The following is a 27,359-nucleotide window of genomic DNA, read 5'->3' as shown; positions in this document are numbered from 1 at the left end:
GTTAGTTATTAGGAGCCAATGTGTCAGTTCTATGCAAATAAGGATTTCCATGTACGATCGAACAAATGTTTCCTTATGCTTAATCTTCATGATTGATTGTTAGACCATTGTGATTTTCATTGCATGATTTTTAGAAAAAAATATTATCAGAATTTTCTTTCTAATTCATGTTCTTCTGAACATGAAGGTCTGGTCAAATCTATTCAATATTTCAGCCATATGCAAATCTCTGTTTACAGACCCAGGTGGTTGCTATGCAAGAATTGCCTAGACTTAGAATTAAACCCAAGTCTTCTATACTGAAAGTGAGAATTCTACCCTTGACCTATAAGTGCATCCTATTAAACAATAAACTAAAAAAAAAGTCATTACTCTGGAGTTGATTGAAATCAACTCATAGCTGACCCTCCAGTGAGTTTTCTAAGGTTGTATATCCCATTGGAGGAGATTGTCCATCTTGATTATTGCAATTACTGGCATGGAAGGTGTTAATGAATAGTTATTTTGTTTTAAACTTTTAGCAACCATTGTTACCAAGAACCAGAATATCTAGAAAACAAACCAAATATTTTGCTATTGGATTGAACTTGATTCCTGGTGATTTTCCATTGGGTTTCCCAAGCTATAAGTCTTTACAGGAGAGACTGCCCATCTTTTCCTATGGAAAAGCTGACAGATTTGAATCACTGACTTTTTGGTTAGAAGGACACTGTGCCACCAGGGCGCCTCCAGAATGTCTAGGGGGGAAAAAACCCAAGAATTTGTTTTCCAAATAAGTGTCTCTGGTTGTAAATGGGAGGGGTAACTTCTTTGGTCTGCAAGAATATAGATAAATCCAATGGAAACTCCAGACGAAGCTATGATCAGTGCTAGTGTGGTACTGAAAAGACACAGGTGAGAGCAGTGTTAGGTTTTTGCTGTGGAGAACATTTTGACAAATTAAACTGTGGCCAGAAGTTTGGGATATATCTAATGCAATAGCTAATTGCAAATGAGTTTATTTTCTTTACATCTGCTCACAACTTATTGACTATCTCAAAATATGTTATTTTGCACTTGAAATAGTAAATAATCTACTCTCTTTTTTGTTAATGAATGATATATATCTAGAAATCTATTTAGTGTGAGATGAGAGCAACACTTGCTGTTAAGATTGTTGTTTTTTGTTGTTATGTGCTATTGAGTCACCAGTGACTCAGAGTAATTCTATGTATAATAGCTCTGAACCTTGCCATATTCTGAGCCAGTCTCATTGACTATGTATGACATACCTAGCCCCATTATCCCAGATACTGTGTCGATCCGTCTCATACTGGGTTTTCCTCTCCTGTGCTGTCCCTCTACCCTTCCAAGCATGATATCCTTCTCCAAGGACTTGTCCCTCCTGGCCATATTCACACTGTGTATGAGATAGAGCTTCAAAATCCTTGCCTACAATGTACAGCTTGGATTCGCTCTCTCTAGGACAGACTTCTTTGTTCTCTTGGCAGCCCATGGTATGTTCAATACTCTCCTCCAACACCACAACCTAAAGGCATTGATTCTTCTGTCATCCTTAGTCATTGTCCAGCTCTCTGATGCAGAACAAATAATTGTCAAGACCATGACCTGGGTCAGGTGCACCTTAGTCTCTAGACTAACGTCACTGCTCTTTAACACGTTGGAGAAGTCTCTGGCAGCAGACTTCTCCAATGAAACTAGTCTTTTTATTTTCTGACTGGTGGTGCCAAGGTTGTTGATTGTAGAGCTGAGCAAGCTGAAATTGTTAAAACCTCAATCTTTTCTCCATCTATCATGGTGCTGTTAATAGACCAGCCCAGTAGTGAAAATCTTTGTCTTCTTGATATTGAGCTTCAATCTATATTGAAGACTACAGTCATTGACCTTTCTGCAGCAAGTGCTTCAAGTCCTCTTCAGTTTCAGCCAGCAAAGTTGTGTCATCTGTATAATGGAGGTTGTTGATTAGTCTTCCTCCAATCCTTATTCCTCCTCATAATGTCCTCATGTGTCTTTACATCTGACCCATTATTCTCTGGGGTTTGAGAGTTATGCCATTAATGTAATTTGGCAGTTCTGTACGAAATTTTAAGGCAAAAGGTATGTACCTTCTATATGTGTTTGGTAACCACTTTCTCCTGTAGAAAGGATTTTCATTTGGCAAGTTCTGTTATGCCAATTTTATTTTACAAACTATTGTAGAAAGCTAATGGCATAGTTGATAAAAATATCTACAAACAAAAACAAAAGTTGCATAATTCCAATTTCACATGTTAATGTGGTCTTTGAAATCAGACATGTTGGTAAGTGAGGAGTGAATGTAGCTTCTAGCCCCTGTCATAGAGGAAAAGGAAAGAACTACGTATGAAGTCAAGAGGAAGAACTTCAACATCCTTCCCTAAAATGTCTTGTTCTCAAATGCTATGGAGTGGTTGGGCTGTGGAAAACTGAAAGAAGTAAACTAAAACCAACTGACACAGACTTTGAATCAAAGGGACTTGGGTATTGATTTTACTCTGACACTCTCTAATTTGTGATTTTGAAAAAATGATTTTCTCTCTGCTGGTCTATTTATTTGTATTGTTTTTAGCCTACTGACATAGTGGTAAAGTGCTACAATGTCAACCAATCAATGTGAATCCACCAGATACTCAAAGGGAGAAAGATAGACAGTCTCCTCCCATACAATTGACAGCCTCTGAAAACTTGCTATGAGTCTACTCTGTGAAAAGATGTGAATACAATTGGCTTCAATTCATTCACCAATTAAAATTAAGTAAGTTTATACTCAGAGGGATTCTGCAGGACAGAGCTGAATCACCAATAAGGTTCAAGGCTGTAAACTTTTGTAGAAGTAGATTGCTCATCTCCCATGGAATGACTTAGGGGTTTGAAATGTTAGTAATTGGATGTTTTGCTCATAGCACCACCAGAGTTTTAAGCATTGCTTTTTAGGCTGTTGTTTTGTATTATTGAATCAGAACAGACTAATAGGTTTTCAGAGGCTGTAAATCACAGGATGAAGACTGCGCATCGTTCATCTTTCTCTCTCAGAGAACTTGGTGGAGTCAATTGATTGGTTGACATGTATATATAAGAATGAGGCAAGGACAGGGCAAAGGTAAGCTAATCTCCTATGCTGTTGTTGTTATGTGGCATAGAGTTACCTATGACTGATAGCAACCCTGTGCACAATAGCTCTAAATCTTGGTCTATCCTGAGCCAGGTTTATTGTCCTCAAAAAACCTACCCCAATTTCTCCAGTTAATGTGTCAATTCACTTCATCTGGGGTCTACCTCTGCCCTGTGCCTCTACCCTTTCACACATGATGTCCTTCTCCAGGGACTTGTCCTTCCTGGCTGCATGCCCAAAGCATACGAAACAGAACTTCAAAATTCTTGCCTCTAAGGAACAACCTGATTTTACACTTTCCAGGATAAAACTGTTAGTTCTCTTGGCAGTCCATGTTGTGTATGTTCAACATTTTTCTTCAGAATCATAACTCTAAGTCATCAATTCTTAAAGCCAAATGGTATTAATGACATGGAAATGTTCAAGTTGAATAAATACTTTTTTCTTCAGGAAGCTATGGTATTTGCCTTGTATTTAAGCCTTGTATAATACTCACATGACAAACTTAAATGTACTTTGTATATTGGTAATGTTTTTGTGTACTGTTAAGCCAAAAAGTAGGCCCTCCAGTAGAGTTTTAGAGTCAGTAAATCACACAGGAGGAGTTTGTATTCTTTTTCCTTTGGAGCATCTGGCAGATTCAAGCTGTGTCCCTTTGTGTTGGCAGCACAATTCCTTACCATAAGCCACCAGAGCTCCCTCTGTAGCAGTAAAAATTAATGATGCTTTCATACCTAAGTATTTTTTATCATGTGACAAACTATTAAAAATCTTTTAAAAGTGGCAACAAGAGATGCTTGACCCAAAGTTGTGTATTTGGAATAATGTAGGGGAAGATGTAAAACAGCTATATTCCACTCAGTTTTCTTTGTTGACTCTAAACAGTGAGACATGTAGGTTGATGGAGCAGTAATTCTTCAGTCAGTCACCAAACCTTTATTGAGAGCTTGCCATTTCAGTACTGACTGTTGGTAACTGGGGCCCTCCTGCCTGTAAGAATGGGGAGGACAGACTGATGGCAGTGGAAGATGGTGAGGCGCCAGAACTGAAGGACATAGCATGAGAGGCAGGAGGGAGAAGGAGCCTTGGGTTGCTTATTGACTTTTGACATGGGTGATTGACTAGGCAGTTGGTGATGTTCTTGGAAATAGAAATTGAAGGAAGAAGAACAGCTCTGCAGAAACTCTTGAAGGAGAAATGGTAAGGAATCACCCAGTCTGGATGCCTGAGTTCTTTCCTATGCTTCAGCAGAGCATCCAAAAGAAGATAACCACAGAAATGTTCTGATTCAAAAGTATCTAACAGGAAATTAATATTCAGAGAAGAGATCTTGTCATCTGATGCAGTTTCAAGGATTAAGCCTAAGAGGAAAAGTCTCTCATGCAACAGAGTGACAAACTATAGAATAAGAACCAATGTATGGGGCAATACAGCTTTGCTGAGTAACAAACTACCCCAAGACTTAGCTAAAACATCCACCATATGTTATTTCTCATAAGCAGCTCCACTAATCAGGACCAGGCGTGGCTTAGCTTGATGAGTTAATTCATGCATAGATGGTGAGCAGACAGGTTGCTGGGGGAGGTGGAGGCTGGGATAACTTAGCCAGGTTGCAAGTAATCTCTTACCCTTTAGAGCTTCTCTTCAGAATAGACACATGGCTCCAAGACAGAGAGAGGAGAATCATGAAAAACTTCTCGGGCATTAGACTTAGAATTGCTACATGGTCTTTCTGCTGCTAACTAACCCACGAGGTCACTCAATACAGTAAAATATAAAATGAATTCTACTTCTTGATGGAAGGAGCTGAAAAGTTTCTTTTCAAAAGGCATGAAGAGGTGGATAATTGAGAACATATTTTGAATCAATAAAATTCCAAATGACATCTTGAGACCAGGAGAGCTAGAGTGGAGAGAACACTGACTCTCACAGCAGTCTCTTTTAAAGGCCTAATGAGTTTTGTGTTCATGATCCATATTCATTCAGAGAGAATGGATGAATGTGGCACAGAGTAGAGACAAGTTGGCATGACTTCTGAGAGGAGGGCTTTCCACTGCTGTCATCCAAACATCTTCATCACAGAGAACTCTTTTTTTTTTTGTTATTGTTAAAATTTTGGACTATTAAAATGGGCATTTAAAGAGAAACAATACTTTGTTGTGAATATGTGATGATTATCAGCAGAGTTTGGTGATAAGCTCTCACTTTTATCACTGTCTTGCACAGAAGTCCACATTTCTTGTAAGGAATTAACAAAAGTGTCAAATATCTAGTTGGTGTCTGCACTTTGGGCAGCTGAGTGTGAATCAGCAAAGTTGTACAAGCTTTAGAAAAAAACAAATAGTATCCAAGGGAGGACTAATAAGAGTAATGAATTTAACAACAGAGGAGACTCATCATTTCCAAATTAACCAGAAACTAGCAGAATGTTTTCCCGTCCTTGAGTCATCACATCATAGTCATAAAGACTGTACAGAATCCAAGAAATGAAGGTGAGGACGGAATAGGGTGGATGGGGGAGAAGTCTCGGAAAGAAAGAGCCAAGGATTTGATAACTAAACCAGAGGAAGAAATGAGTGAAGAGAGACAAATATTGTGACTTAGGTATAAAAGAATGACATTCATAGTAATAAACTAGGTCCCAACACCATTGAGGAAACATGGAGGATAAAAGCAGAATGAAGTTGCAACAGTTGGCCTTGAAATGAAGCATCTACTGAGAGTGGCTTTTCTTAAATGGTTTAAACATGTTTTTGAAAAGGATTTTACACTTTCATAAATATGAGTTTTAAATCTATGTATAAAAAGGGGAAATGTTTTATTTGGCTCATTCAATCATAATCTTTTAGGAATATTCCCTTTGATCAGAATCATTCCCCAGGTATTTACTTTCATTTCTATTGTGGTGAAATAAAAACCCAAACACCAATCCAAAATATTTTCAACTTCACTCATTTTTGTGTATGCAATCTAGCCACATTAATATATTCACCAAATAGTGAATTACCTCTATAGGAGAAGGAAGTAGATTAACTATGCTAATAAATTGCTCAAAATGAAGAGAAACAACTGCAAATATCCATAAATAACTGGCACCTGGGATGTATGAAGTATGAATCCAGAAAATTAGAGGTTGTAAAAAAATATAAATGGAATGCTTAAAGATCGCTACTTTAGGCATTAGTGAGCTGAGATGAATTGGTATTGGCCACCTTGAGGGCCACCTTGAATCAGACAATCATATGAGCTACTATTGTTGTTGTTGTTAAGTGCCATAGAGTCTCAGGCGACTCATAGCGACCTTATGAAGGAGAGTCCTCGACGCTTGGGTGTCTCTCATCCTCTCTCCAGGTTCATAGGGTTTCTGGAGGCAAGCTATTATGGAAGTGGATGCCATTCCTCTTTCCAAATGAGCTACTATAGTGGGAATGAAAAATTGAGGAAGACTGGTGCTGCATTCATAATAAAAAAGATCATTTCAAAAGCCGTCTTGAAGTAAATGCTGTGAGTGATAGGATACTATTAATACTCATACAAGGAAAATCTGTTGATAAAACAGTTAACACGTTGCAGCAAATGATGGCTATAGCAAAAAACAAAAAATGTGTTTCTAAGCACGGTCTTTAATTTAAAAGTGTGCGGCAACATGTTAATCAAACGTACATGCCAAATGACTATAGCCAAAGAAGAGGAAATGAAGGGTTTCTACCAACTTTCAATGGAAGAAGGATGGGTAATCTCTTCCCATGTGGTTAACTGCCACTGAAAATCCACTGAAGATCAAGCATTGAGTCAATTCTAACTTGATAGCACATAATAACAACTGGCCTTTGCAATATGAAATTGACAGAACCTGAAATCAAGATGCATTAAGAATAATTAGTGATAGAAATGCAAATGTTTGAAACAAAGAAATGATATAAATATTTGAAATCCTAGAAATTATAGGCTCTGTGACAGAAATTGAATGATTAAGTTTTGTAAAATGATTGATTCACTGCAAATACCTTCTTTAAAAAACATAAATAGCATCTTTACACATGGACCTAACCTGATGAACTCTACAGGAATCAGATCAATTACATCTGAAGAAAGACTTGTTGGAGAATCTCAGTATCACTAGTCGAAACCAGGTCAGGTGCTGACTGTGTAGAGGCCATTTGTTGTTATTGTTAGGTGTCATCAAGTCAAGAACAACCCATAGCAACCCTATGAACAGCAGATCTGAACCCTGTCCTATCCTGTGTCATATCCACACTTCCTGACACACTAGAGTCCATTGCAACAGTCACCATGTCAATGCACTTGGTCAAGGGTCTTCCTATCCTCCATTGATCCTTTGCCTTTCTGAGCATTGTGTCACTATCCAAGGAATAGCCCCTCGTGGGAGCATGCCTAAAGTATGTGAGGCAAAGCTTTATCATCTTTTCCTTCAAAGAGCACTCTGGCTACACTTTTTTACAGCACTACATGCTGATGTCAGATAGATCTTAGCTGGAAAAAAGAGAATACCAGAAGGATGTTTATTTGTGTTTGATTTACTGTCCAAAGGCATATTTGGATCACAAAATATTATGACTGACATTAAGAAGAATGAAAACCTCAGAACATTTAATTGTACTTACTTGGGCCAAGGAACCATAGTCTGACTAGAGTAAAAGGACATTGCAAGTTTGAAAATCAAGAAAGATTGAGAGAAAGACTACAACCATTCTCCATAGCTTTTCCATTTAATTCTTATGCTTAGCAAATAATTTGAGACTTGACTTTATGAAGAAGAGTGTGGCATTAGGATCCAGAGGAACAGTTACTAACAAACTGTATTATGCAGATAATGCAACCTTGTTTGCTGAAAGCAGAGGATTTGAAATACTTGCTACGGAATATCAAAGACTACTGCTTTCAGAATGGATTACATGCTAACATCAAGAAGATAAACTAAAAAAAAAGAAGAAGAAGAAGAAGAAATCGTCATCGCTGGACCAATAGGCAATATCATGATAGATGGAGAGAAGATTAAAGTTGAAAATTATTTCATCTTCCTTAGATCCACAATCAATAGTTTTGGAACCAGGAGTCAATATAGCAAAAGAAGTATTGCATTGTGTATATTTGCTGTTAAGGACTTCTCTAAGATTTTTAGGAGCAATGTCAGTTTAAAACTAAGGTGCATCTGATTCAAACTATGTTTTTTTCCAATTACTTGTTAGGCATTTGGGCATAACAATTACTTGTTATACAAGTTAGACAATGAGTAAGAATGACAGAATTGATGTCTCTGAGTTGTGGTGTGGGAGAAGATTGCTAAAAGAACAAACGCATATGTCTTGGAAAGAGTGCAGGCAAGATGTTTCTAGAAGGAAAGGACTGTGAGCTTCATCTCATCAGTTTTGGGTATGTAGCTAGGAGGGCTAGGTCCTTAGAAAAGGACATCATGTTGAGAAATGGTCAGCAAAAGAGAGGAAGATCCTCAACAAGATAGATTGACACAATGGTAGGATCAATGCCTTTAAGTATATCAGAGATGATGAGGATATCACAGGACAGAGAAAGGCTCAGATCCATTTTTTTTCCAGTCTTTTTCTCTACTAGTTTATTTATAAAATTCAAATACAAATTCGAACAAATTATTTCAATTTCCCTCACACCCCTACCCGTCAAATTGTACAATCCCATGATTGTATACCCCCTCCCCCTGAAAAATCTACATCCCTCTGCTTCCAGCCTCTCCCACCTCTCCAGGATCCTTATACTCTCATTCTACAATAACTGTTTTATATAATACTTATCCTTGTGGGACTGAGTTAGTTCACTCAGCATAATGCTGTCCAGTACCTCCCAAGTTAGGTAATAATTAAGATTACTGAGTCAGGCTTGACTAGACAGCACCTAACAACAAGAACAACAACATTTCAGTTAGCAGTATAACACCCACAGCAACATGCTACCAAATCTTCTTATGAGACTCTGGTTAGAATGCCAATATTGATGTTACCTGATAAGAATTCTGTGCATAAAGCTACTTTGTGAAATGATGGTGTCTGTAGGCTTCTTTAAAATGAAATAAGTCTTCTGGATGAGGGTCATGGATTGTGGATTCTTTTTAAGTCCTCTGCATGGGCTATCAACATATGTTTGTGGAACCCAGGGACTCCAGAGGTCTGCTGTGTATGTTGTGTTTTATACCTTGGTTAATCCTTCTTCCTTGTCATCCTGAGGGCTTCCTTTCAGTTTTGAACATCAGCATGGAGGCTGCTTCAATCATGATATTCTTTTGGTTTGCATACTCTTTCTTCTTTTGTGTGGGTGGGTGGGTGGAAACCAAGCTGTGGATTTAATACATCTGCATGTGATTTTTTTCCACTCTGTTATAGCACTGGTACCCAAACCTGCTCATCTGTGAAGTGTTTTCTCTGCTCACACACAATTCTGCTAGTGTCATTACTCTGGCATAATACACAACACCTGGCATCAGCATTAGTCACCTATGCCAGGTGCTGTGTTATCTGGAGCCTTGTGATAGTTCTGGCTGTGATGCTCTGAGTTTTAAGTACCAGAATAAAATCTAACACCAGCAGGAAAAATGAGTCTCTTTCCTCATTTACAAGACAAATTGAGGTCCACACTTGAGGAGAGTACAGGCAGGGCAGCTAGAAAACTAGAAAATGAGGATCTTCCCAAATGTGGGTGAGGAGCAAATATGCATCAGGTGTGAGGTTACAGCCAAGTGAAAGGAGGATGAAGCAAGAATGAGACATATCAGTGGGGAGAAAGGAAATAAAATGTCAGCAATTACTTTTTAGCATAAGGTTCAGAGTTATTGTTCTTATGGTTACTATGAGTCGTAGTTGACTCTCCAGTACATACCACCACTACCACCACCACCATTTTCAGAGCTATGTGTGCTAAAGAATGTTACCCACTGCTGTCAAGACTTGATTCTGGATCACATCAACGTTCTATCAGATTTCTAAAGCTGTAAATCTTTAAAAGAGGTGCTGCCTTTATTTCTTCCATGGAACAGCTGGTAGCTACAGTTGTGCCACTGACCTCTTGGTTAACAGCCCTGCATCATATGTACCACACCACCAATGCTCCTTAGAGGGTATTACCCCATGGAACAAACAACTTAGTGTTGCAAGGGAGAGGGAGTGGCCTGTGGGCAGTGCCTGGCTGACAGGGTGTCTGCAGTGTGTGATTCACCAAGGAGCCACAGCTGTTTATAGCCATGTAGATAAAGATGTGCACTGGGATTGATCCAGCTCCTCAAGAAAAGTGACAACAAGCACAACAGTTTTTCCTCCTTTGAAATTCTCTGTGTGTCTAAGGGCATCAGGAATAGCAACTCATGACATCACTCCCACTCATAGACTTCATTCCATTATCAGACAATACAGAATCCTTAATAATGTTTGTCATCAATTTTAATCATGGAATAACATATGCTACAGTTGTAATGTGCTTAAATGTAATGTTTCTTAGATTACATGAATACTAACAGCAAAATTGTGGTATAATAATCTTTATTATTCTCCAGTTGTGGTTCTGGAGAAGAGTATTGAGTATACCATGGACTGCTAAGAAAACAAACAAGTTCATCCTGGAGAGGGTGAAGCCAGGCGCTCCTTGGAAGCAAGGATTCTGAAGCTTCATCTGACATACTTTCAACACGTTGCAAGGCAGGATCAGTCCTTGGAGAGGGACGTCATGCTTGGGAGGGTGGCAGGACAGCGTAGGAAAGGAAGACCCTTGATGAGATGGATTGATTCAGTGACTGGGGTAGTGGGGAATGTGTATTAGAGACAATAAGATTGACACAGGATAGAGCAGGATTTAGGGCTGTTGTACATAGATAGGGTCACTATGAGTTGCAGAAGACTCAATGGCACATAATAACAACAACAAACTAAATTACAACTTTATTAGCCAGTGGGTAGAAGACTCAATTTTTCTCCTTATTTTCCTTTAATTACTTTTTCATTTTCAAACAATTTATTGGTATGCCTTCATAAATGCTAAATATCAGAATATCATGGCAAAAACACAAGAACATCTCAGAAAAATCCATGACTATGAAAATGCTGGCAGCGATGCAAATAATTTGTCCTTGCAGTAAGTACAAATGTGACTCAAAATGTCGCAGTAATTGGGTAATAATGACTACTCTGGTTTTGTTGTTATAACAAAGTACAGGAATTTTTAAAAATATGATTTGAGTGGAAGTTTGCACAGCCTGTTATAGCTTTCCATGCAACCATTCATATACATCTTGGTTTATAATGTTAATTACTATAACTCAAAACGTAGTCATAGTCTTCTCAATTTCTCCCCATAATTAGAATTTTTATTAATCGTAATTTACCCCTTGATGGGCTTTTTCCTGGGACAAGTGCTGTTCTTTTGACCCTGTAAGATTGGTTCTTTAAGGTTAATTGACCTTATATCACCTGTAAGGTGATTGGTTATTCTAAGGAGTCTTTCCTGGGTTGTTTTATAGACTTGTTTATTGCTTGACTGAAGGTTCAGCTGTGGAGATGAGTTTTGTTCCAGGTTTGAATGGGGACTAGGGTCATACTCATATTTTTATTAAAATTAATATATTTCTGCTGAAATATGGAACAAAAATTTTATATATAGTAATTTTGTTACCCCCCCCCCCCGACAGTATCATCTGATATGGTCTATAATCCTGGTATCCCTCTAATGAAACCATTGAAGTCTTTTGGTTCTTTGAAGGTTATTTACAGAGCTCTTTTAAGTCAAAAGGATAGACCCTGGCAAGCTGCATTGCTACTCCAAAGGTAGTACCTCTCAGGTGGTTCGGACCTATCTGTTGTTTCATGAAAGAATGATAGGCAATTTCCTTCTAAATGATTTTTAGCCTAAGAAAACCTTCTGGAGGGTCAGTTTTGAGTCAATTTTGACTTGTCAGAAATAAGTTTGAGGATTTTTTTTAAGTCAAAGAAAACTTCTAATTTAAATAATTCATATCACTTTTTTCCAGTGTGTTAAGTGCAGGAGGGAAAGGGATGATTAGAAGAGAAAAATTAGAAGTCATTTCTGTTAATAGAGTTAATTTCTCAGTTCCGGGTGGTCTCCCTTGACTCTGGGAGAGCAGTTACTGAAGTGGGTGAATAGTCTAGTGCCCTCTGTTGTCTGGTCTACCTATTAAGGTCCCAGATTTCCTTGTTTCCTAATTGGGTATGTAAAGAATGTAGGCATCATGGAGATGGCTGTGTCTGACTTCTACTAGCTCTACAAAGGGAACTATTACCATCAACAATACCTACAGTACAAAACTGATTTTTGTAAGGTCAGATTTCTTCCCAATTTCTTGTCCCCTTCCTCCTTTCCCTTTTAGATATTTATGCACATCTTACTAGTTATCCTTCTATTTTACAAAATGGTACTTATGCAGTATTTGTCTTTATGAGACTACAGTGCCAAGCTCTGATGGTTTCATAAGATACCATATAACAAGGGAGAGTCTAGAAAGCAGCACGCTGAGTGAATTTCTTTAATATGTGCTGCTCAAAGCAATCTCATCAGACTTTCCTCTATGGGATGCACAGAAAGGTGATCAAGAACCAATGATTTTGAAGTCAGTTGCTGAATTGTCCAAAGAGTTGTACCACAGTGTTCTGACAGCTAAGTCTCCGTTATAACAAGTGCTCATTAAAGGCAGTGTAAGAAGGAAACTGCTAGATAGTGACTAGTGACCCTGGTGCTGTGTTATTTTGTTGTTGCTGTTTTTGGGTGTCATCATGTAGAATATAATCCATGGAGACCCTATGAACAACAGACATGAACCCTGTCTTATCCTGTGCCATCCTTATACTTCCTGACACACTAAAATCCATTGTGGCAGTACTGTGTCAATCCACGTTGTTGAGAGTCTTCCTCCCCTTCACCATCCCTCAACTCTTCCAAACTTAGGTCCCTCGCCAAGGAATAGCCCCTCCTAGCAACATTCTCAAAGTGTGTGAGGCTAAGCCTCATCTTCCTTGTCTCCTTAGGGTACTCTAGGTGCACTCTCTCCATATTTGTTGGTTCTTTTGGCAGTGCTTTGTCAATGCTCTTCTTAAACACCACAGCTCAAAGGCATCAATTCTTCTTCAGTCATCTTTATTCATTGTCCAGATCTCAGATGCATAGCAAGTGATCAGAAATAAAAATGGTGATCTTTCTGATCATGGTGTCATTTTAATATTCAGAATATGTTACTTAGAATGCATATGGCATGCCTTGTCATGTTTTGACCTTTGGGGATAAAAATATGAATCAAGTACTTTCTTTAGCTCAGTTATGAAACAATGAAGTATCTTCTAATTATTTATTGTAAATAAACAAAGGCTATTTTATTCTTTTGGTGGAATTCTCATCTTCTATATGGGAGGCCAGGTTTTGTTTCCCACCCAGTGCCCCTTATGTGCAACAACCACCTGACTGTCAGTGGAGGCTTGTGTGTTGTTACGGCGCAGAACAGGTTTCTGCAGAATTTCTAGGCTAAAGCAAACTTGGAGGAAAAGCTTAGAGATCTGCTCCTGAAAATCAACCCCAGTGAAAATTGTATGTTGGATAATGGTATAATCTCACTGCCCCTGGCGTCACCATGAGCCTGGGGTCAACTTGATGGCAGCTAACAACAGCACTGTTCTCTCCTTGAGTGGAGAAGAGATGGGTATTGTGTGTGGAACATCTGGAAGCTCAGTTATTTTCAGTGAGATCAACAGCTTCAAGATCTCATTCTCCTGTGCCAAGTGTAAGGGCCTGAATCCAGTGTCTCACAAGGTCAACAAGTATATAAGCTGATGAACCTTTCAGACAATTTTGTCTACAGGTGGCATTTATGGACAGTTACCCTGGTGCCAAAGTCCTGTCTGATTGTCTTCACATCAAGGCTTTCAGCTTTCACTTAAGAATGTGGAGTAGCAGGGCAGTGCCTCTTCACTGGAGAACAGGAAAGAACATGTCCAGGTACATCACTGGCCTGATACAACTCTTCCTGGGATGTTGGGTCAGAAATTGTGAGAATCCTCTGGTTGCTCTAGCATCTGATCTCCGGGCCCCCACCCCCACCCCCTTGCCCAATACTCTGAATAAAATAGGTTCCTTAACTCTCATTTCAAATCTTGGGATTTTCCTATAACTCATCCCACCATTGCTGCTCATTTGGTAGAATTTGTATGCTTAAAAGACTATGTGAACTTGGAATCAATTCAACTCAAACTCATTGCCATTGAGTTGAAACCAACTCATAGGTGACCTCCAACAGGTTTTCATGAAGTTGTAAATTATACAGAAGTATACTGCACATCCTTTTCCTGCAGAACAACTAGAGAATTCAAACAGCCAGAAAGACAGAGTCTTTGTTTACAGAGCAGCTCCTATGGACTGTGCTTCCAGAGCTTCTTGAACTTGGAATAAGAAGCCATTAAGATGTTCCAACTTTCTAAGTTCTGAAGCTTCTGAGCACAGAGAGTTGGAAATGGTTTTTCATCTTGGTGTCATAGTGGTGAAAACTCTTGGCTGCTCACCTCAAGGCTAATGATCGAAGCCCACCAGTTGCTCTGCAGGAGAAGATGAGGGTGCCTGCTTCCATGAAACTTACAGCTTTGGAAAACCTATAAGAGAGTTCTACTCTGTCTTATAAGATCACTGTGAGTTAAAGTCAGCTTGATGGCAGTAGGTTTAGCTTTACAGGAAAAGAGGCAAAGAACGTGTAGTCCATTCATTCCTACTCTCCTAGTGCAGAGTTGAAGTTCAGAAAATATTGTAATAACCTCATTATTAGACATGGTTTCCTGGTTCTTATAACTCTTTGCATTGTGTTTTCTTTTTCTCACTCTGAATTATTGCCAATAATGTTAAGTACTTATTAATATTTGCCATGGATCAAATTGTATTCATATAAAATATATATCTGAGAGCTCCATTGGTATAGTCCATAGGGAATTTAACTTCTCAGGTGGCTCAAATCCACCAGCTGCTTTCCAATGGAAAGATAGGAAGTCTCCTGTGTGACGTATAGCCTTGGAAATGGACAGAGTCAATTATGAGTTGGAATCAATTTAAAGGAAATAAGAGCAAGAGAGAAAAAAGGGGTTGATTTGGATGGGCAAAAGTCAGTGATTATGTATGATGTTGAAGCAGTTATATTATGATGTGATCATCCTCCATGATGTGATCTGATGTTATCATCTCCCATTTATGATGTAATCTGGGGTTTCTCCAAATTACTGAGGAACAATGGTGTCAGTTTGAGAAGTAAGGTGCACCAGATTCAGCCGATGATCTTTTCAAACGTTTGCTATGAATCTGAAATCTGAATGATAAGAATGACAAAAGAATTGATGCTTTTGAGCTGTGCTGTTGGTGAAGAGTACCAAATATCCTATGGAATGCAAAAAACCCCAAACAGGTATGTCATGGAGGAGGTGCAACTGGAGTGCTCATTGGAGGCAAAGATGATAAAGCTTTGTCTCACATACTTTGGGTATTTTGCTGGGAGAGGTTATTCCTTGGAAAAGGACATCATGTTTGAAAGGTGGAGGGCCATGGAAAGAGGAAGATCCTGCACCAGATGGGTTGACACAGTGGGCTTGAATATCTGAGAGATTGTGAGGATGGCACAGAATAAGACACGGTTCAGATATTTTGTGCAAAGAGTTGCAATGAGTCATACTTGACTTGACAGTACTTAACAACAACAACATGATATGTTATAAACCCTACCATCTATGTGTCAATGTGGTAGGGTTAATTTATATTAATAAGGATTAAGTTAGGGTGAAATTTCACTTCCTTCCAGACACAGGTAGCCTTCTCCCTGGACTATCATATCTATAGTCTTTTACAATACAAGAAATAAAAGGGAGGAAAGTGACCAAGAGAGAGACCTAAATACCACCATAAAGAAGAACCTGGAGTGGAATATGCCTTTTGGACCAATATAACACTAAGAATTTCCTAGAGACAAGAGGATATTTATGTCAATACACATGAAGATCTCTCAGAAACCATGAGTCCACAGATGCCGGAAGAAGACAACATAGCCAACATAGCCCATGTACCCCACAGAGAGGAAAACTTTCAAACTTCTGGCCTCCTAACCTGTGAAAGGACTAATTTATCTTTGGTAAATTCATCTACTGCTGGTATTCCTGTCACTAGCAGCATGGATAATGGAATTAATTTCCCTTAAATTATGTCATGACTGCTTAATCTCCTTAGTGTGTTAGGATCCCAAAGTCAAGATTCGTGGCATATTTATTATTTATCTCTCAAGAGTATATATTTAATTACTGATTAGATGCCAGTGGGATGGGTTTGACTTTGAATTTTGGTTATAGTAAAATATACCCTTCAGATTTGTTCACATTAAAATCCAGAGTATAGTGAAAAAGTCAGTAAAGCCAATAATTATGTCTCTTTACTAATTGCTTATTAAATCTAGTATGCTGAAAGAATGTCTATAGAGTCTTAGCTGTCCTGTGGCCCTTGAGTTTATATTACCTGTGGAGAGACAAGTGAATCAGCAATTTTTTTTGGTTAATGTCTCTATGACTTAACCTATTTCTTGAATTGGTCCTTTGGATTTTAATTTAGAAAAGTTTCTTAATTCTTCCTCAGTAACTGTTATAGTGAGTTTTTCCAAATATATTTCCTCCTCTTACTGCATTTTTAAAGCATTTTTAATTTAGTGATAAATAGTATTAATGAGAACAGAAAGAGATTGTGACTATTTACGTCCTCTTGATTTTACATGAATCAAAGTAGATTCGTTCATTTCAGATCCCTAGCTAATATGTTCAGTCATACCCAACACTCATTGCCATCAAGTGAGAAGTGAACCATAGCTGACCCTCCTTTGGGTTTTAGGAAGACTGGAAACCACAGAAGTTTGCTGATCTTTTTCATGAGGAATCACTAGCGGAGTCAAACCTCCAAAGATGGTAACTTTTGGGTCGTCAGCACAACTCCTTGTGGACCATACCATCAGAGCTCTAGTGTCCATTGTTGTTGCTGTTGTGTACTTTTGAGATGAGACCAACTCACAGCTGACTTTCCAAAGAGTTTTCAAAAGCAGTAAATCACTAGGGAGTTTATTGTCCATCTTTCCTCAGCAGAGCAGCTCGTGAATTTGGACTATATGCTTTTGGGATTGCAGAGCAGTTTCTCACCACTAGTCCACCAGAGCTCCCTCTCAAGATATACTTAAATTTTCAGATTTTATTTTTAGTAAGATGCCAGATTCATCAAATATGTTCATATGGTAATATCTCTATGGAAACTAAAAGTCATCACTAAATAAACAAGTAGCTCCAACAATAGGAGTACATCCTGAAATATTTACCTGGCATCATTTTTTAAAAAAAAATATTGGTTACCGTTATAACGTCTTCTTTTTGTTAGCTGTAATAGAGTCAAGTATGACACATAGCAATCCTATGAACAACAGACCTGAATCTCATCCTATCCTGTTTTTTCAACACCATCTCTTGATATACTTGAGTCCACTGCTGCAGTCACTATGCCAGTCCATCTTGATGGGGGTCTTCCTTTACACTTCCAAGCATGATATCCTTTCCCAAGGAATAGCCTCTTCTAGATATATGTCCAAAGTATGAGAGACAAAAGTGTATCATCTTTGCCTTCAAGGAGCATTCTGGCTGCAACTTTTACAAAACATACTTGTTCATTCTTTTGACAGTTCATAGGCTCTTCAGTACCCTTCTTCAGCACAACTCAAGGGCCTCAATACTTCTGTCATCCTTATTCATTTTCCAGCTCAGATACATAGCAAATAACTGAAAAGATCACGGCCTGAATAAGGGACACCTTAGTCTTTAAACTGACATCATTGCTCTTCAGTATTTTGAAGATATCCCTGACAGTGGACTTAAGTAAAGAAATATGTTTCTTTATATCCTGACTTCTGGTATCAATGGTGGGTGGTGCAAATGGTTAAGTTCTCACTTAAGTGCTTCACCAAAAGGTTGGCAGTTTATACCTCCCTGGAGAGTTCTTTCTGGTGATCTAGTTGTAATAAATTGTGCTGAAATTCCAAAGGCATACAGTGCAAATCTACCAGCTTCTCTGTGGGAAAAGAATGTACAATCCCCTCCTATGGGATTTACTGTCTCTGAAAATCTGCTGGCGGGTCAGCTCCAACTCTATGGTACACCAACACCACAACAAAAACAGAGGCATCTCCAAAAAAAGTCTAATTATTTGCTTCTGAAAGGCCATAGCCTTACAAATTATACAGAGAAGCTCTACTTTGCTCACATGGGGTCGCCATGAGTCGGTACCAACATGGTAGCAACTAGCAACAACAATGCTGCAAAACAATTACTTTATAAAAACTTGGATTGAAAGGAAATTTTGGAAACAAACAGTTCTCTATCAAGGAGAGCGAAGAGCTCATTTGCTTTTATGAGTATTGGTTAGGCTCTTTTCCAGAGCAAGCCACCAGACCAAATCTGCACCCCGAGTTCCCTTTACTATTTTATTGCACAGTGGCTTCCTGTGCTTGCGTGTATTTCTTTGTGGAAGACTGCTGCTCTTCCCAAGCTTCTCCACCTCTTCCATGCTGCTTCTTTCTCACTCTCAGAGCTGGCAGTGCCTGGGAACTTGTACACTCACACAATAGGGTCAGTTTTACCTGGTGGCTAGCAGGTGGAGAGGTGTACATCCGCTAGCGCTCTTCTCTCCAACTTCTGAAGTATTAATGTACTGCTTCTATAGCTCTTCCTGCAGGAAGGAGCCCAAATTTCCCTGAGTGGGACATCCTCCTTCCCTGCCTATTCCACTTAACCTCTCAACAACTGGTTGTCTGGAAATGCTTCTAATAAATCTTTTGAAACCTTGTCCTAGGACCGACTTCAGGAGATCTTAGCCTGAGTCATCATCCAATTACCAAAAAGTCTAGATTATTCCAAAGGTCTCTAGAACTTCATTGTTTAACTCTGAGAAGTGGTAAAATATAGTTTGTGGTCATTGACACTTAATAAAAGACGACTATCCCCTCATGTGAAGTCTCCTCCTGTCCACACTTTTCTCTTCCAATTCTAGGCTCCTTCCTCTCCTTGTCCCTGACCTGGCCCAGATGAGCCCACTTCTTGGAAACTGCTCCCCCACACTCCCATGCCCTATTTGAGTTTATGGCAGTTACTGAGGTTTGACTCCATCTGGAAGTCTGGCAAGCATTGTTTCTCAGAGCTGGGAATTACCACTGGTTGTTCTTGGGAGATGGCACCATTTTAGCAACCATCTCACCAACCCCAGTCTGCCGATGTCACCTCTGCTTAGGTGGGTGGCAGCCGTAGGAGCAGAAGGCAGATATCTTCACTTGCAGCCCGAGTTTTAATAGACATTTATCACCCAGGCCAAGATGGGGGTGAACTGGAGTCAGAGACATTGACTGAAATAGCACCTGGCTTTTTATACTTTTGAGGGAAGAAGCTGAGGCGGTGTTTTCTGGCTCCCTGTGTTTCCATAATTGCTCTATGATGTCACTGTAGTTCACTATATTCAATGAATCAGTTCTGTGGATTCTAATTTAGAGGAGACCACGCTGCCTCTATTCTGAAACGCTATGAGAAAAAATGTGTCTAGAGTTATTCACTTTGTTTCTTACATATAAAAGACGACAGGGAATCATGTTCCCTTACAACACTGCAAATCCAGAAGTAATGATTATTTGTCTTTAATAGAATTGTCTCTTGTGAGCCCAGACTGGTAACAACTTTTTTGCTGCTGGGGTGTTATGAAGGCAGAGCAGAATCCCTGTTCAGTGGGTCCCATTGAACTGACAGTTTGGTGACATGGGCCAGGGTAAACGAGGCTCCTCTTTGAAGCTCTGTGGTATATGTTTGTTGAATACCTGTTCTATTCCAGTGATCGAGGGGCAGGTGGAAGGATACATAAGGAATGTGCAATGACTTTTTCCTCTTCTTTGGAGATTAGACTGCTTCTAGAGGTTAATTTTTGAAATGCTTTGATTCAGAGATTTTTTTGAAAACAAGAATGGTATTAAAAATCTCTTCCAGATGGAAAACTTGAGAGGCATAAAATTTAAATTGAAATAAGCTGTCTGATTATGTCAGAGATACTCAAGTCACCGGTCAGCTGCTTCCTTCTCATCCTGGTAGAAAAATCACTATGAATCATAAATTTATGGGAGCTGTTGCTCATTGCAACTTTTAAAAGGTCTCTTGGCTCTTGAAAAGTTCTTGAAGAAAAATCAGCTTTCAAAAGACTTTATTTTTACAATAAACCAATAAAAAGAAATATTTCCAAGTATTACAAATTAGAATATAAAAATCATTTTTTTCTAAAAAAGATAAAATTTTTATCTAAAACCATTGAAAATTATTTCAAATTTATAAAAATATTTTTAAAAATACGACAATGAGATGTATAAGTACCCTCTTCAACTCTATTCTCTGGATTTGAACTTAGCAGTCATCCATATATTTAACTGAACATTAAATAGAAATATTTTTGAAGTCAAAGAGGAATTTAGAAGACAGCTAGCTACTTGACTACTGGGGGGGGGTGGATCTGTATTTGTCCCCATTCCTAAAAAAGGTGACCAACCTAAATGTGAAAATCATTGCACAATATCACATGCAAGTAAAATCTTGCTGAAGATTATCCAGGAATGGTTGGGAGAATACATTGAGAGAATTGCCAGATAAGAAGAATAGAAATCACAGAAGACTTAATTGTCCTCATGCAAAACATGCATTGTCCAAACAGAGCAGGGGAATACTGCATGCTTTAAAATCAAGAAAGGTGTACGCCAGTGCAATATCCTCTCTTCATACCTGTTCAAATTGTATTCTCAGCAAATCTCCCAAGAAACTTGGATTCTATAAAGAATAATTTGGCATCAAAATCAGAGGAAGGCTTACTTGCCAAAAGTCAGGAGGACTTGAGATGCTTTTTGCAGAAGATCAAAGACTGCAGACTTCAATGTGGATTACATCTCAACATGAAGAAAACAAAAAATTCTCACCTCTAGGCCAATATATGCATATATTTAACAAAGATTATCCTCAATGAAAATAAGTTTGATGGTTTGGTCTATCTAACTTTACAACTAATAGTAAGAGTATGAACTTTCGACTTTTTTTTTATTCTAACTCTTTCCCCCCCCCCAACATGACGGTAACAGAATCAAAATGAATCAAAAAGGAGATAATGAGGCGCTAACACATAATGATTAATCCAGTGGTTCCAGTCACAGTGTATTCCATGAGTATACCCATGTTCTTGGAATTGGGTGATATGACTTACTTTTCCTTTCCTGATTAGGACACCAAATGGAACAGGAGTTGGGTAGTGGCTCTGATGGCCATTCCTTCGGTTCATCCCTGGTTTTTTTCTGGGGAGAGGATGCCACACTGGTAGAAAGGTATATCAGTTCTGAAATCTAGTACACAGGGCTTGGGGTTGCAGTCACTGACCTGGGTTTCACTTTCTTGCTGGTTTCTTCTTCTGAAGAGGATTCCAAATGATAATCCAAGATAACCTTATAAAGGGCCTTGGTCACTTTCCCAGAGATCTCATCCTTGTTTTCATCCTCATGTTCAAAGCTGGTAACAATGAAGGCGTTGTTTCTCTCTCCATATTGATGGCAATACACCTCATAAGAGCCCATTCAGAGAATGAGTGTCTTGGACAAACACAGGTCACTAGTATACGAGCCTGTGATTTAGAGTGCTGTGGGCCTCATCCAGAGTGAGCTTCTTCTGTGTTGTCGGATGGCCGAGCATGCACTGAGAGGGAAGGTAGGCTTATGGACAATCTGGAGTTTTAATACACATTAATCTTCTAGCCCAAGATGGATCAAAGCAGCACCTTTTATATACACATAAATTTACATTATCTCTATCTATCTCTCTCTCTCTCTATCTCTCTCTATCTCTATCTCTATCTCTCTCTATCCCTATAGTGGCATCCAGTTCCAATTGCCTCTGGTAACTCCATAACTTGGAGAAACAATGAAAGTTATACAAGTGTTCAGTTTTTTCATTCATAGGGTCTCTAGGAGTCATCTATGACTCGTTGGCACGTAACAACAACAATTTCATATGAGCTTTGAACCCAAATAAAGTGTAGCCATGAGTCAAAATCAATTCAATGGCAGTGGATTTGGGGGTTGATATCATTAGAGAATAAGCTATTTTTGTGATATGTATTTAATAATACACCTGCACAAACATTTAAAAATACAGGAATAAACAAATTGGTGTTGGAGGAAGTGCACCCAGAATGCTCCTTGGAACTGAGGATGCTGGCACCTTGTCTCATTTGCTTTGGACATACTATCAGAAGGGAGACATCTCTTGAGAAGAGAGTCAATGAAAGCAAGGAAGACACTCAAAAAGATGAGTCGTTAACACAGTGGCTACAACAATGGGCTTGAATACAGAAACAACGGGGAGGCTAGCAAAGGATTGGTCAGTGTTCCATACTATTGTATATATTATCCCTATGAATCAAAACTGCAAGACGGCAACTACAACAATCAACTCTACTGCATTAATTTCTGTGAAGTTGAAAAGATGAGCAATCTCTTTTTGTGCTAGTTACAACCAACAACTATCCACTGGAAGACCAGCTATGAATTGGTTCTGACTGGATGGCAGTAAGAGTGAGATGATAAAGCTGAGAAAGTAGGCCAAGTGTAGATTGTAGCAATTTTGAGTGTCATATGAAGAATTTGAACTTGATCCTATAGGAAATTTGGAATCAATAAAAATTTTAAGCTCCAGTAATAGTATTATATAGTTGGACATTTAGAAAGAAACATGTAACGGAAGAAATAATCCCCCCTCCCCCTTTTTATGACATGGAGGAAAATCAAAAGGTTGTATTACACAACTTGGATAATTTATATGAAACAATTGAGATCAGGGCAATTAAATGGCTAGCCTAGGGCTATATAATAAAGCAGGAATAGGTAAAAGATGCACTGATGTCACAGTTTTGGTGTCACTTTAGTGATTTATTTTCAACATTCTGTTAACATCCTGATTGCCCAGGGCAAGATGAGATCTCTGGGCTGCCCTGCATCTTTCTTTGGAGGGACTGAGCAAAAGTCTGAATACACTAGAATGTTAGGGACATAGATTTTTCGTTTTTTTTCAGACATAATTGCATTTCACTTCACACCATTTCTTATTGTTGGCCAGCCCAGTACGTTTTTTTGGAAATTCAAAGCTTGTGGACTGTGTTAGACCTGATCAGGAAGCAATTTTCAAATTAGTGAAGGCACCTTCCTTGACTGAGCCTTTTCCCTTTTGCTGGGCACCCTTATCTGATGTGACTCAAAGCACCAAGCAGGGTTGCCCTAGCTTGTGGTGTTGTTGTGTGACACCTAGTCAGAATTAATCCATAGCTGACTCCCTAGCTGGTTTTCAGAGACAGTAAATCACATGGAAAGAGATTGCGCATCCTTCTTCCTGTGGAACATCTGATAGATTTGAACTACATGCCTTTGGGATTACAGCACAGAGTATTAAAAGTAGGCCATTAGAGCTCCCTAACTAACGGCATGTTGTTGGTATGTGCAGCTGAGTTGACTGTGACTCATAGCCAACCTATGAACTATAACTCTGAATCTTGCCCTATCTTGAGCCTACTTCACCATCTCTGACATAGTGGACACTGTTGCCACAATCACTGCATTATCCAGGGTCTTTCTTTCCTACACTTAACCTCTACCCCTCCAAGAATAATGTACTTCTCCAAGGACTGGCTCCTGGCAAACGTCCAAAGTATGTGAGATTGAGTTTCAAAATATTTGCTTCCAAGGAATAACCTGGTTTCACCCTCACTAGGACACACCTGTTTGTTCTCTTCGCAGTACATAGTATGTTCAATACTCTTCTCCATCACCTCAACTCAAAGGCAACAAGTCTTCTGTTATCCTTAGTCATTGTCCAGTTCTCAGATGTGTAGCAGGCAATTGAGAAGACCATGGTTTAGAATTAAGCACACCTTCATCTCTTGTCTCTAGCCTGATATTTTTACTCTTTAGTAATATGAAGAGGTCTTGACAGAAGATTTTGTGGATCTGGGCAAAATGAAACTGTTAACAATCTTAGTCTTTTCTCTGTCTATTATGATAATTCTATTGGCATCACTGTGATGATCTTTAATTTCTTGATGTTGAGATGTAATCCATATTCAAGGCTTTAATCCTGAGTCTTCTACAATAAATGCTTCAAGTCCTCCTCAGCTTCAGTGAACAAGTTCTTAGACTTGCCTTACTGCATAAAGAATGTTAGAAGTACGGAAATCAACATGTTCCATGTTATTGCTTGGAATCAAGATAGAAGACCACTGCTCTTTTATAAAAATGATATAAAAATTGTTAAGCCAACAATTCTGTTAGCTTGGTGCTCATGATCCAGATCCCAGCTGGTACAACCCACAAAGTAAGAACTCATTTATTGAGTAAATAAATACTCACTGTGGCATTAGCTAGTGCTTGGTTTAAAACAGAAAAACATGAGAAATAACAATACATAGTGTACTTTTTACCAACCATGATGTCCTCCAGGAACTGGTACCTCTTTAAAATATCATGCTCAAAGTATGTGATAAGTAGATTGACCTTCAGTTAAAAAAAAGAGACCCTCAACAAGATGAATTGACACGGTGGTTGCAACAATGGGCACAAGCAAAGATACAGGTGGGAGGATGATACAGGACTGGGCAAGGCTTTGTTCCTTTGCACATAGAGTCACGATGCATCAGAACTACTTCCCTGGCCATTAACAAGACAGGAAGAGTGCAACCTTTAGATTCCACCTGATTCTCTGACTCATGGATCCTTTCCCGTAACTACATCGCTCTCACCCTCTATTTCCATCATCATCATCTGTTTCCATTGTCATCTGTTCTGTCCCTGACCTCTGTTTTAGTTGTCGTATCCCTTGTCCCCTCATTCTCTGCTTCTATTGTCCCATGACCCCCTCTGGTTCCAATCTACCTGTTTCCTTCTTCTGAGAACCTTTGTGATTGCATTGATTTCACCCAAATAATCCAAGACAATATCTCCATACCAACACACTTAGTTTAGGCATACCTACAAACTTCTTTCTGCTTGTGTCTTACTTACCTGGTGCTGACAAAATAGAAAAAAGTATGTAGTTTTAAAGACTAAGATAGCTTAAAAAAACTCAGAAATTTATATTCTTACACTTCTGGACGTGTAATTGGCTCAATAGAATGTAGGAATCACAACCATTACAACTAAAAGAGTGAATCAGGATGTCAGTCCTGTCTGTTTCTTCTGTGAACCTCCTCTCCTGGTTCAGATGCACTCCAGCAATCCTTGGTGCTCCTTTGTTTGAGGACAATTGTCTCTTATTGTCTGTCTTCTTCTTTATGTGTGTATCTGTGTCTGGCCGCCTTATTATTCATAAGTAATTAGGTTTAAGATCTACAGTACTCTGGTATGACCTTAGTTGATTGATTATATTACATTAGATTTCATAATGGGATGTAATTTCACTGCCTTGTACTTGAGGAAATTCTATGCAATTCCATTATATTAGCATTTAAAAGGTAAAGTACTATATTCAAGGTCAATTTATCCAATCAGATATATCACTATTTCATGATAGCAACCAGAGTAGCATTTGGTCAAACAACTAAGAATTATAGTTTAGTCAAGTGACATATAAAATTAACTATAATATCATACAAGGTAACATGTTCATAATTTTCAAGGATTGTTGTTGTTGTTAGGTGCTGTCAAGTTGTGTATGACCCATAATGACCCTATGAACAACAGATATGAACCCTGTCCTATCCTGTGCCATCTTCACACCTCCTGACAAATTAGAGCCCATTGCAGCAATCACCAGATCAATCCTTCTGGTCAAGGGTTTTCCTTTCCTTTGCTGACCCTCCACATTTCTGGGCACCATGTCCGTATCCAAGGAATAGCTCTTCCTAGCAACATATGCAAAGTATGTGTGGAAAAGCCTATCATCCTTGCCTCCACAGAGCACTCTGGCTGAACCCTCTCCAAGACATATTTCTTTGTTCTGTTGGCAGTCCATGGAATGCTCAGTGCTTTTCTCCAGCACTGCAGCTCAAAGACAACAATTCTTTTGTTTCGCTATCAGATGCACAGCAAGTGATTGAAAAGACCACGACCTGAATCAGATACAACTTAGCCATCAAAATGACATCATCACTCCTCAATAATTTGGAGAGGTCCCTAACTGCAGACTTTGCTAGTGTATTATGTCTCTTGATTTTCTGACTGCTGATACTAAGGGTGTTAATTGTGAATTCAAGATGAAGTTGTTGACAATTTCAATCTTTTCTCCATCAATCATGATGTTGTCTTTTGGTCCAGTGATAAGAATGTTTGTTTTCTTGACATTGAAATGCAATCCATATTGAAGGTTGAGTTCTTTGATCTTCTGCAATAAGTTCAAATTGGATTTAGAAGAGACTATGGCACCAAAGAGATCATTACTGACAGTTAAGAATAACAGATGAATGTCTATTTATGCTTTATTAGTCAATATGCATTTAACTATGTGGATCATAACAAATTATGGCTAATATTGAGAAGAACAGGAATCTCAGAGCACTTATTTGTGCTCATGCAAAATCTGTACCTAGACTATGAGCTATTGAGTGGACACAGAAAGGCAATACTGTTGTTGTTGTTGTTGTTGACTGCCATTCAGTCAAGAATGACTCTGTTCTGTAACTATTGTTATTTCTCTAAGTTCATAGAGTTTCCAGAGACAGGTTTTTAGAAAGTGGATGGTTTAAAGTTAAGAATGAAGTGCATCAAGGCTGTATTTTCTCCCCATACCTATTCAACCTGTATGCTGAGCAAATTATTCAAGAAGCAGATCTCTGTGAAAAGGAATGTGGCATTGGTCGGTGGAAGACTTATTTATAACCTGCTTTATGCAGATGACACAATCTTGCTTGCTGAAAGAGAGGAGAACTTGAAGCATTTCAGAGATTAGGAACTTAATATTTTTGAGACTATTTTCAAGGTATGGTGACATAGTCCATAGACTATTTACACTGCTAATCAAAAGGGTGATGTGTCAAATGTGTTAATGGCTGGTTACCCAATGCAGACAGAGAGTGGGGTGGAGCTCCTAGATGAAAACAAGCTTGGAAGGAGGAGTGGCATCCACTTCCGTAGTAGCTTGCCTCCGGAAACCCT

The 27,359-nt window shown here is 38.8% G+C and overlaps 1 pseudogene; it reads right to left on the bottom strand.

Annotated features, from left to right (window-relative positions):
- LOC102846920 overlaps positions 1-21,800 on the bottom strand; it is a 114,785-nt pseudogene extending 92,985 nt beyond the window's left edge.
- Between the last annotated feature and the right edge of the window lie 5,559 nt (positions 21,801-27,359).

This window comes from Elephantulus edwardii, unplaced genomic scaffold, assembly GCF_000299155.1.
Source record: "Elephantulus edwardii isolate Elephantulus edwardi_28Jun2011 unplaced genomic scaffold, EleEdw1.0 scaffold00071, whole genome shotgun sequence".
Classification (NCBI taxonomy): Eukaryota; Metazoa; Chordata; class Mammalia; order Macroscelidea; family Macroscelididae; genus Elephantulus; species Elephantulus edwardii.
This window is presented reverse-complemented; position numbering and strand designations above follow the sequence as displayed.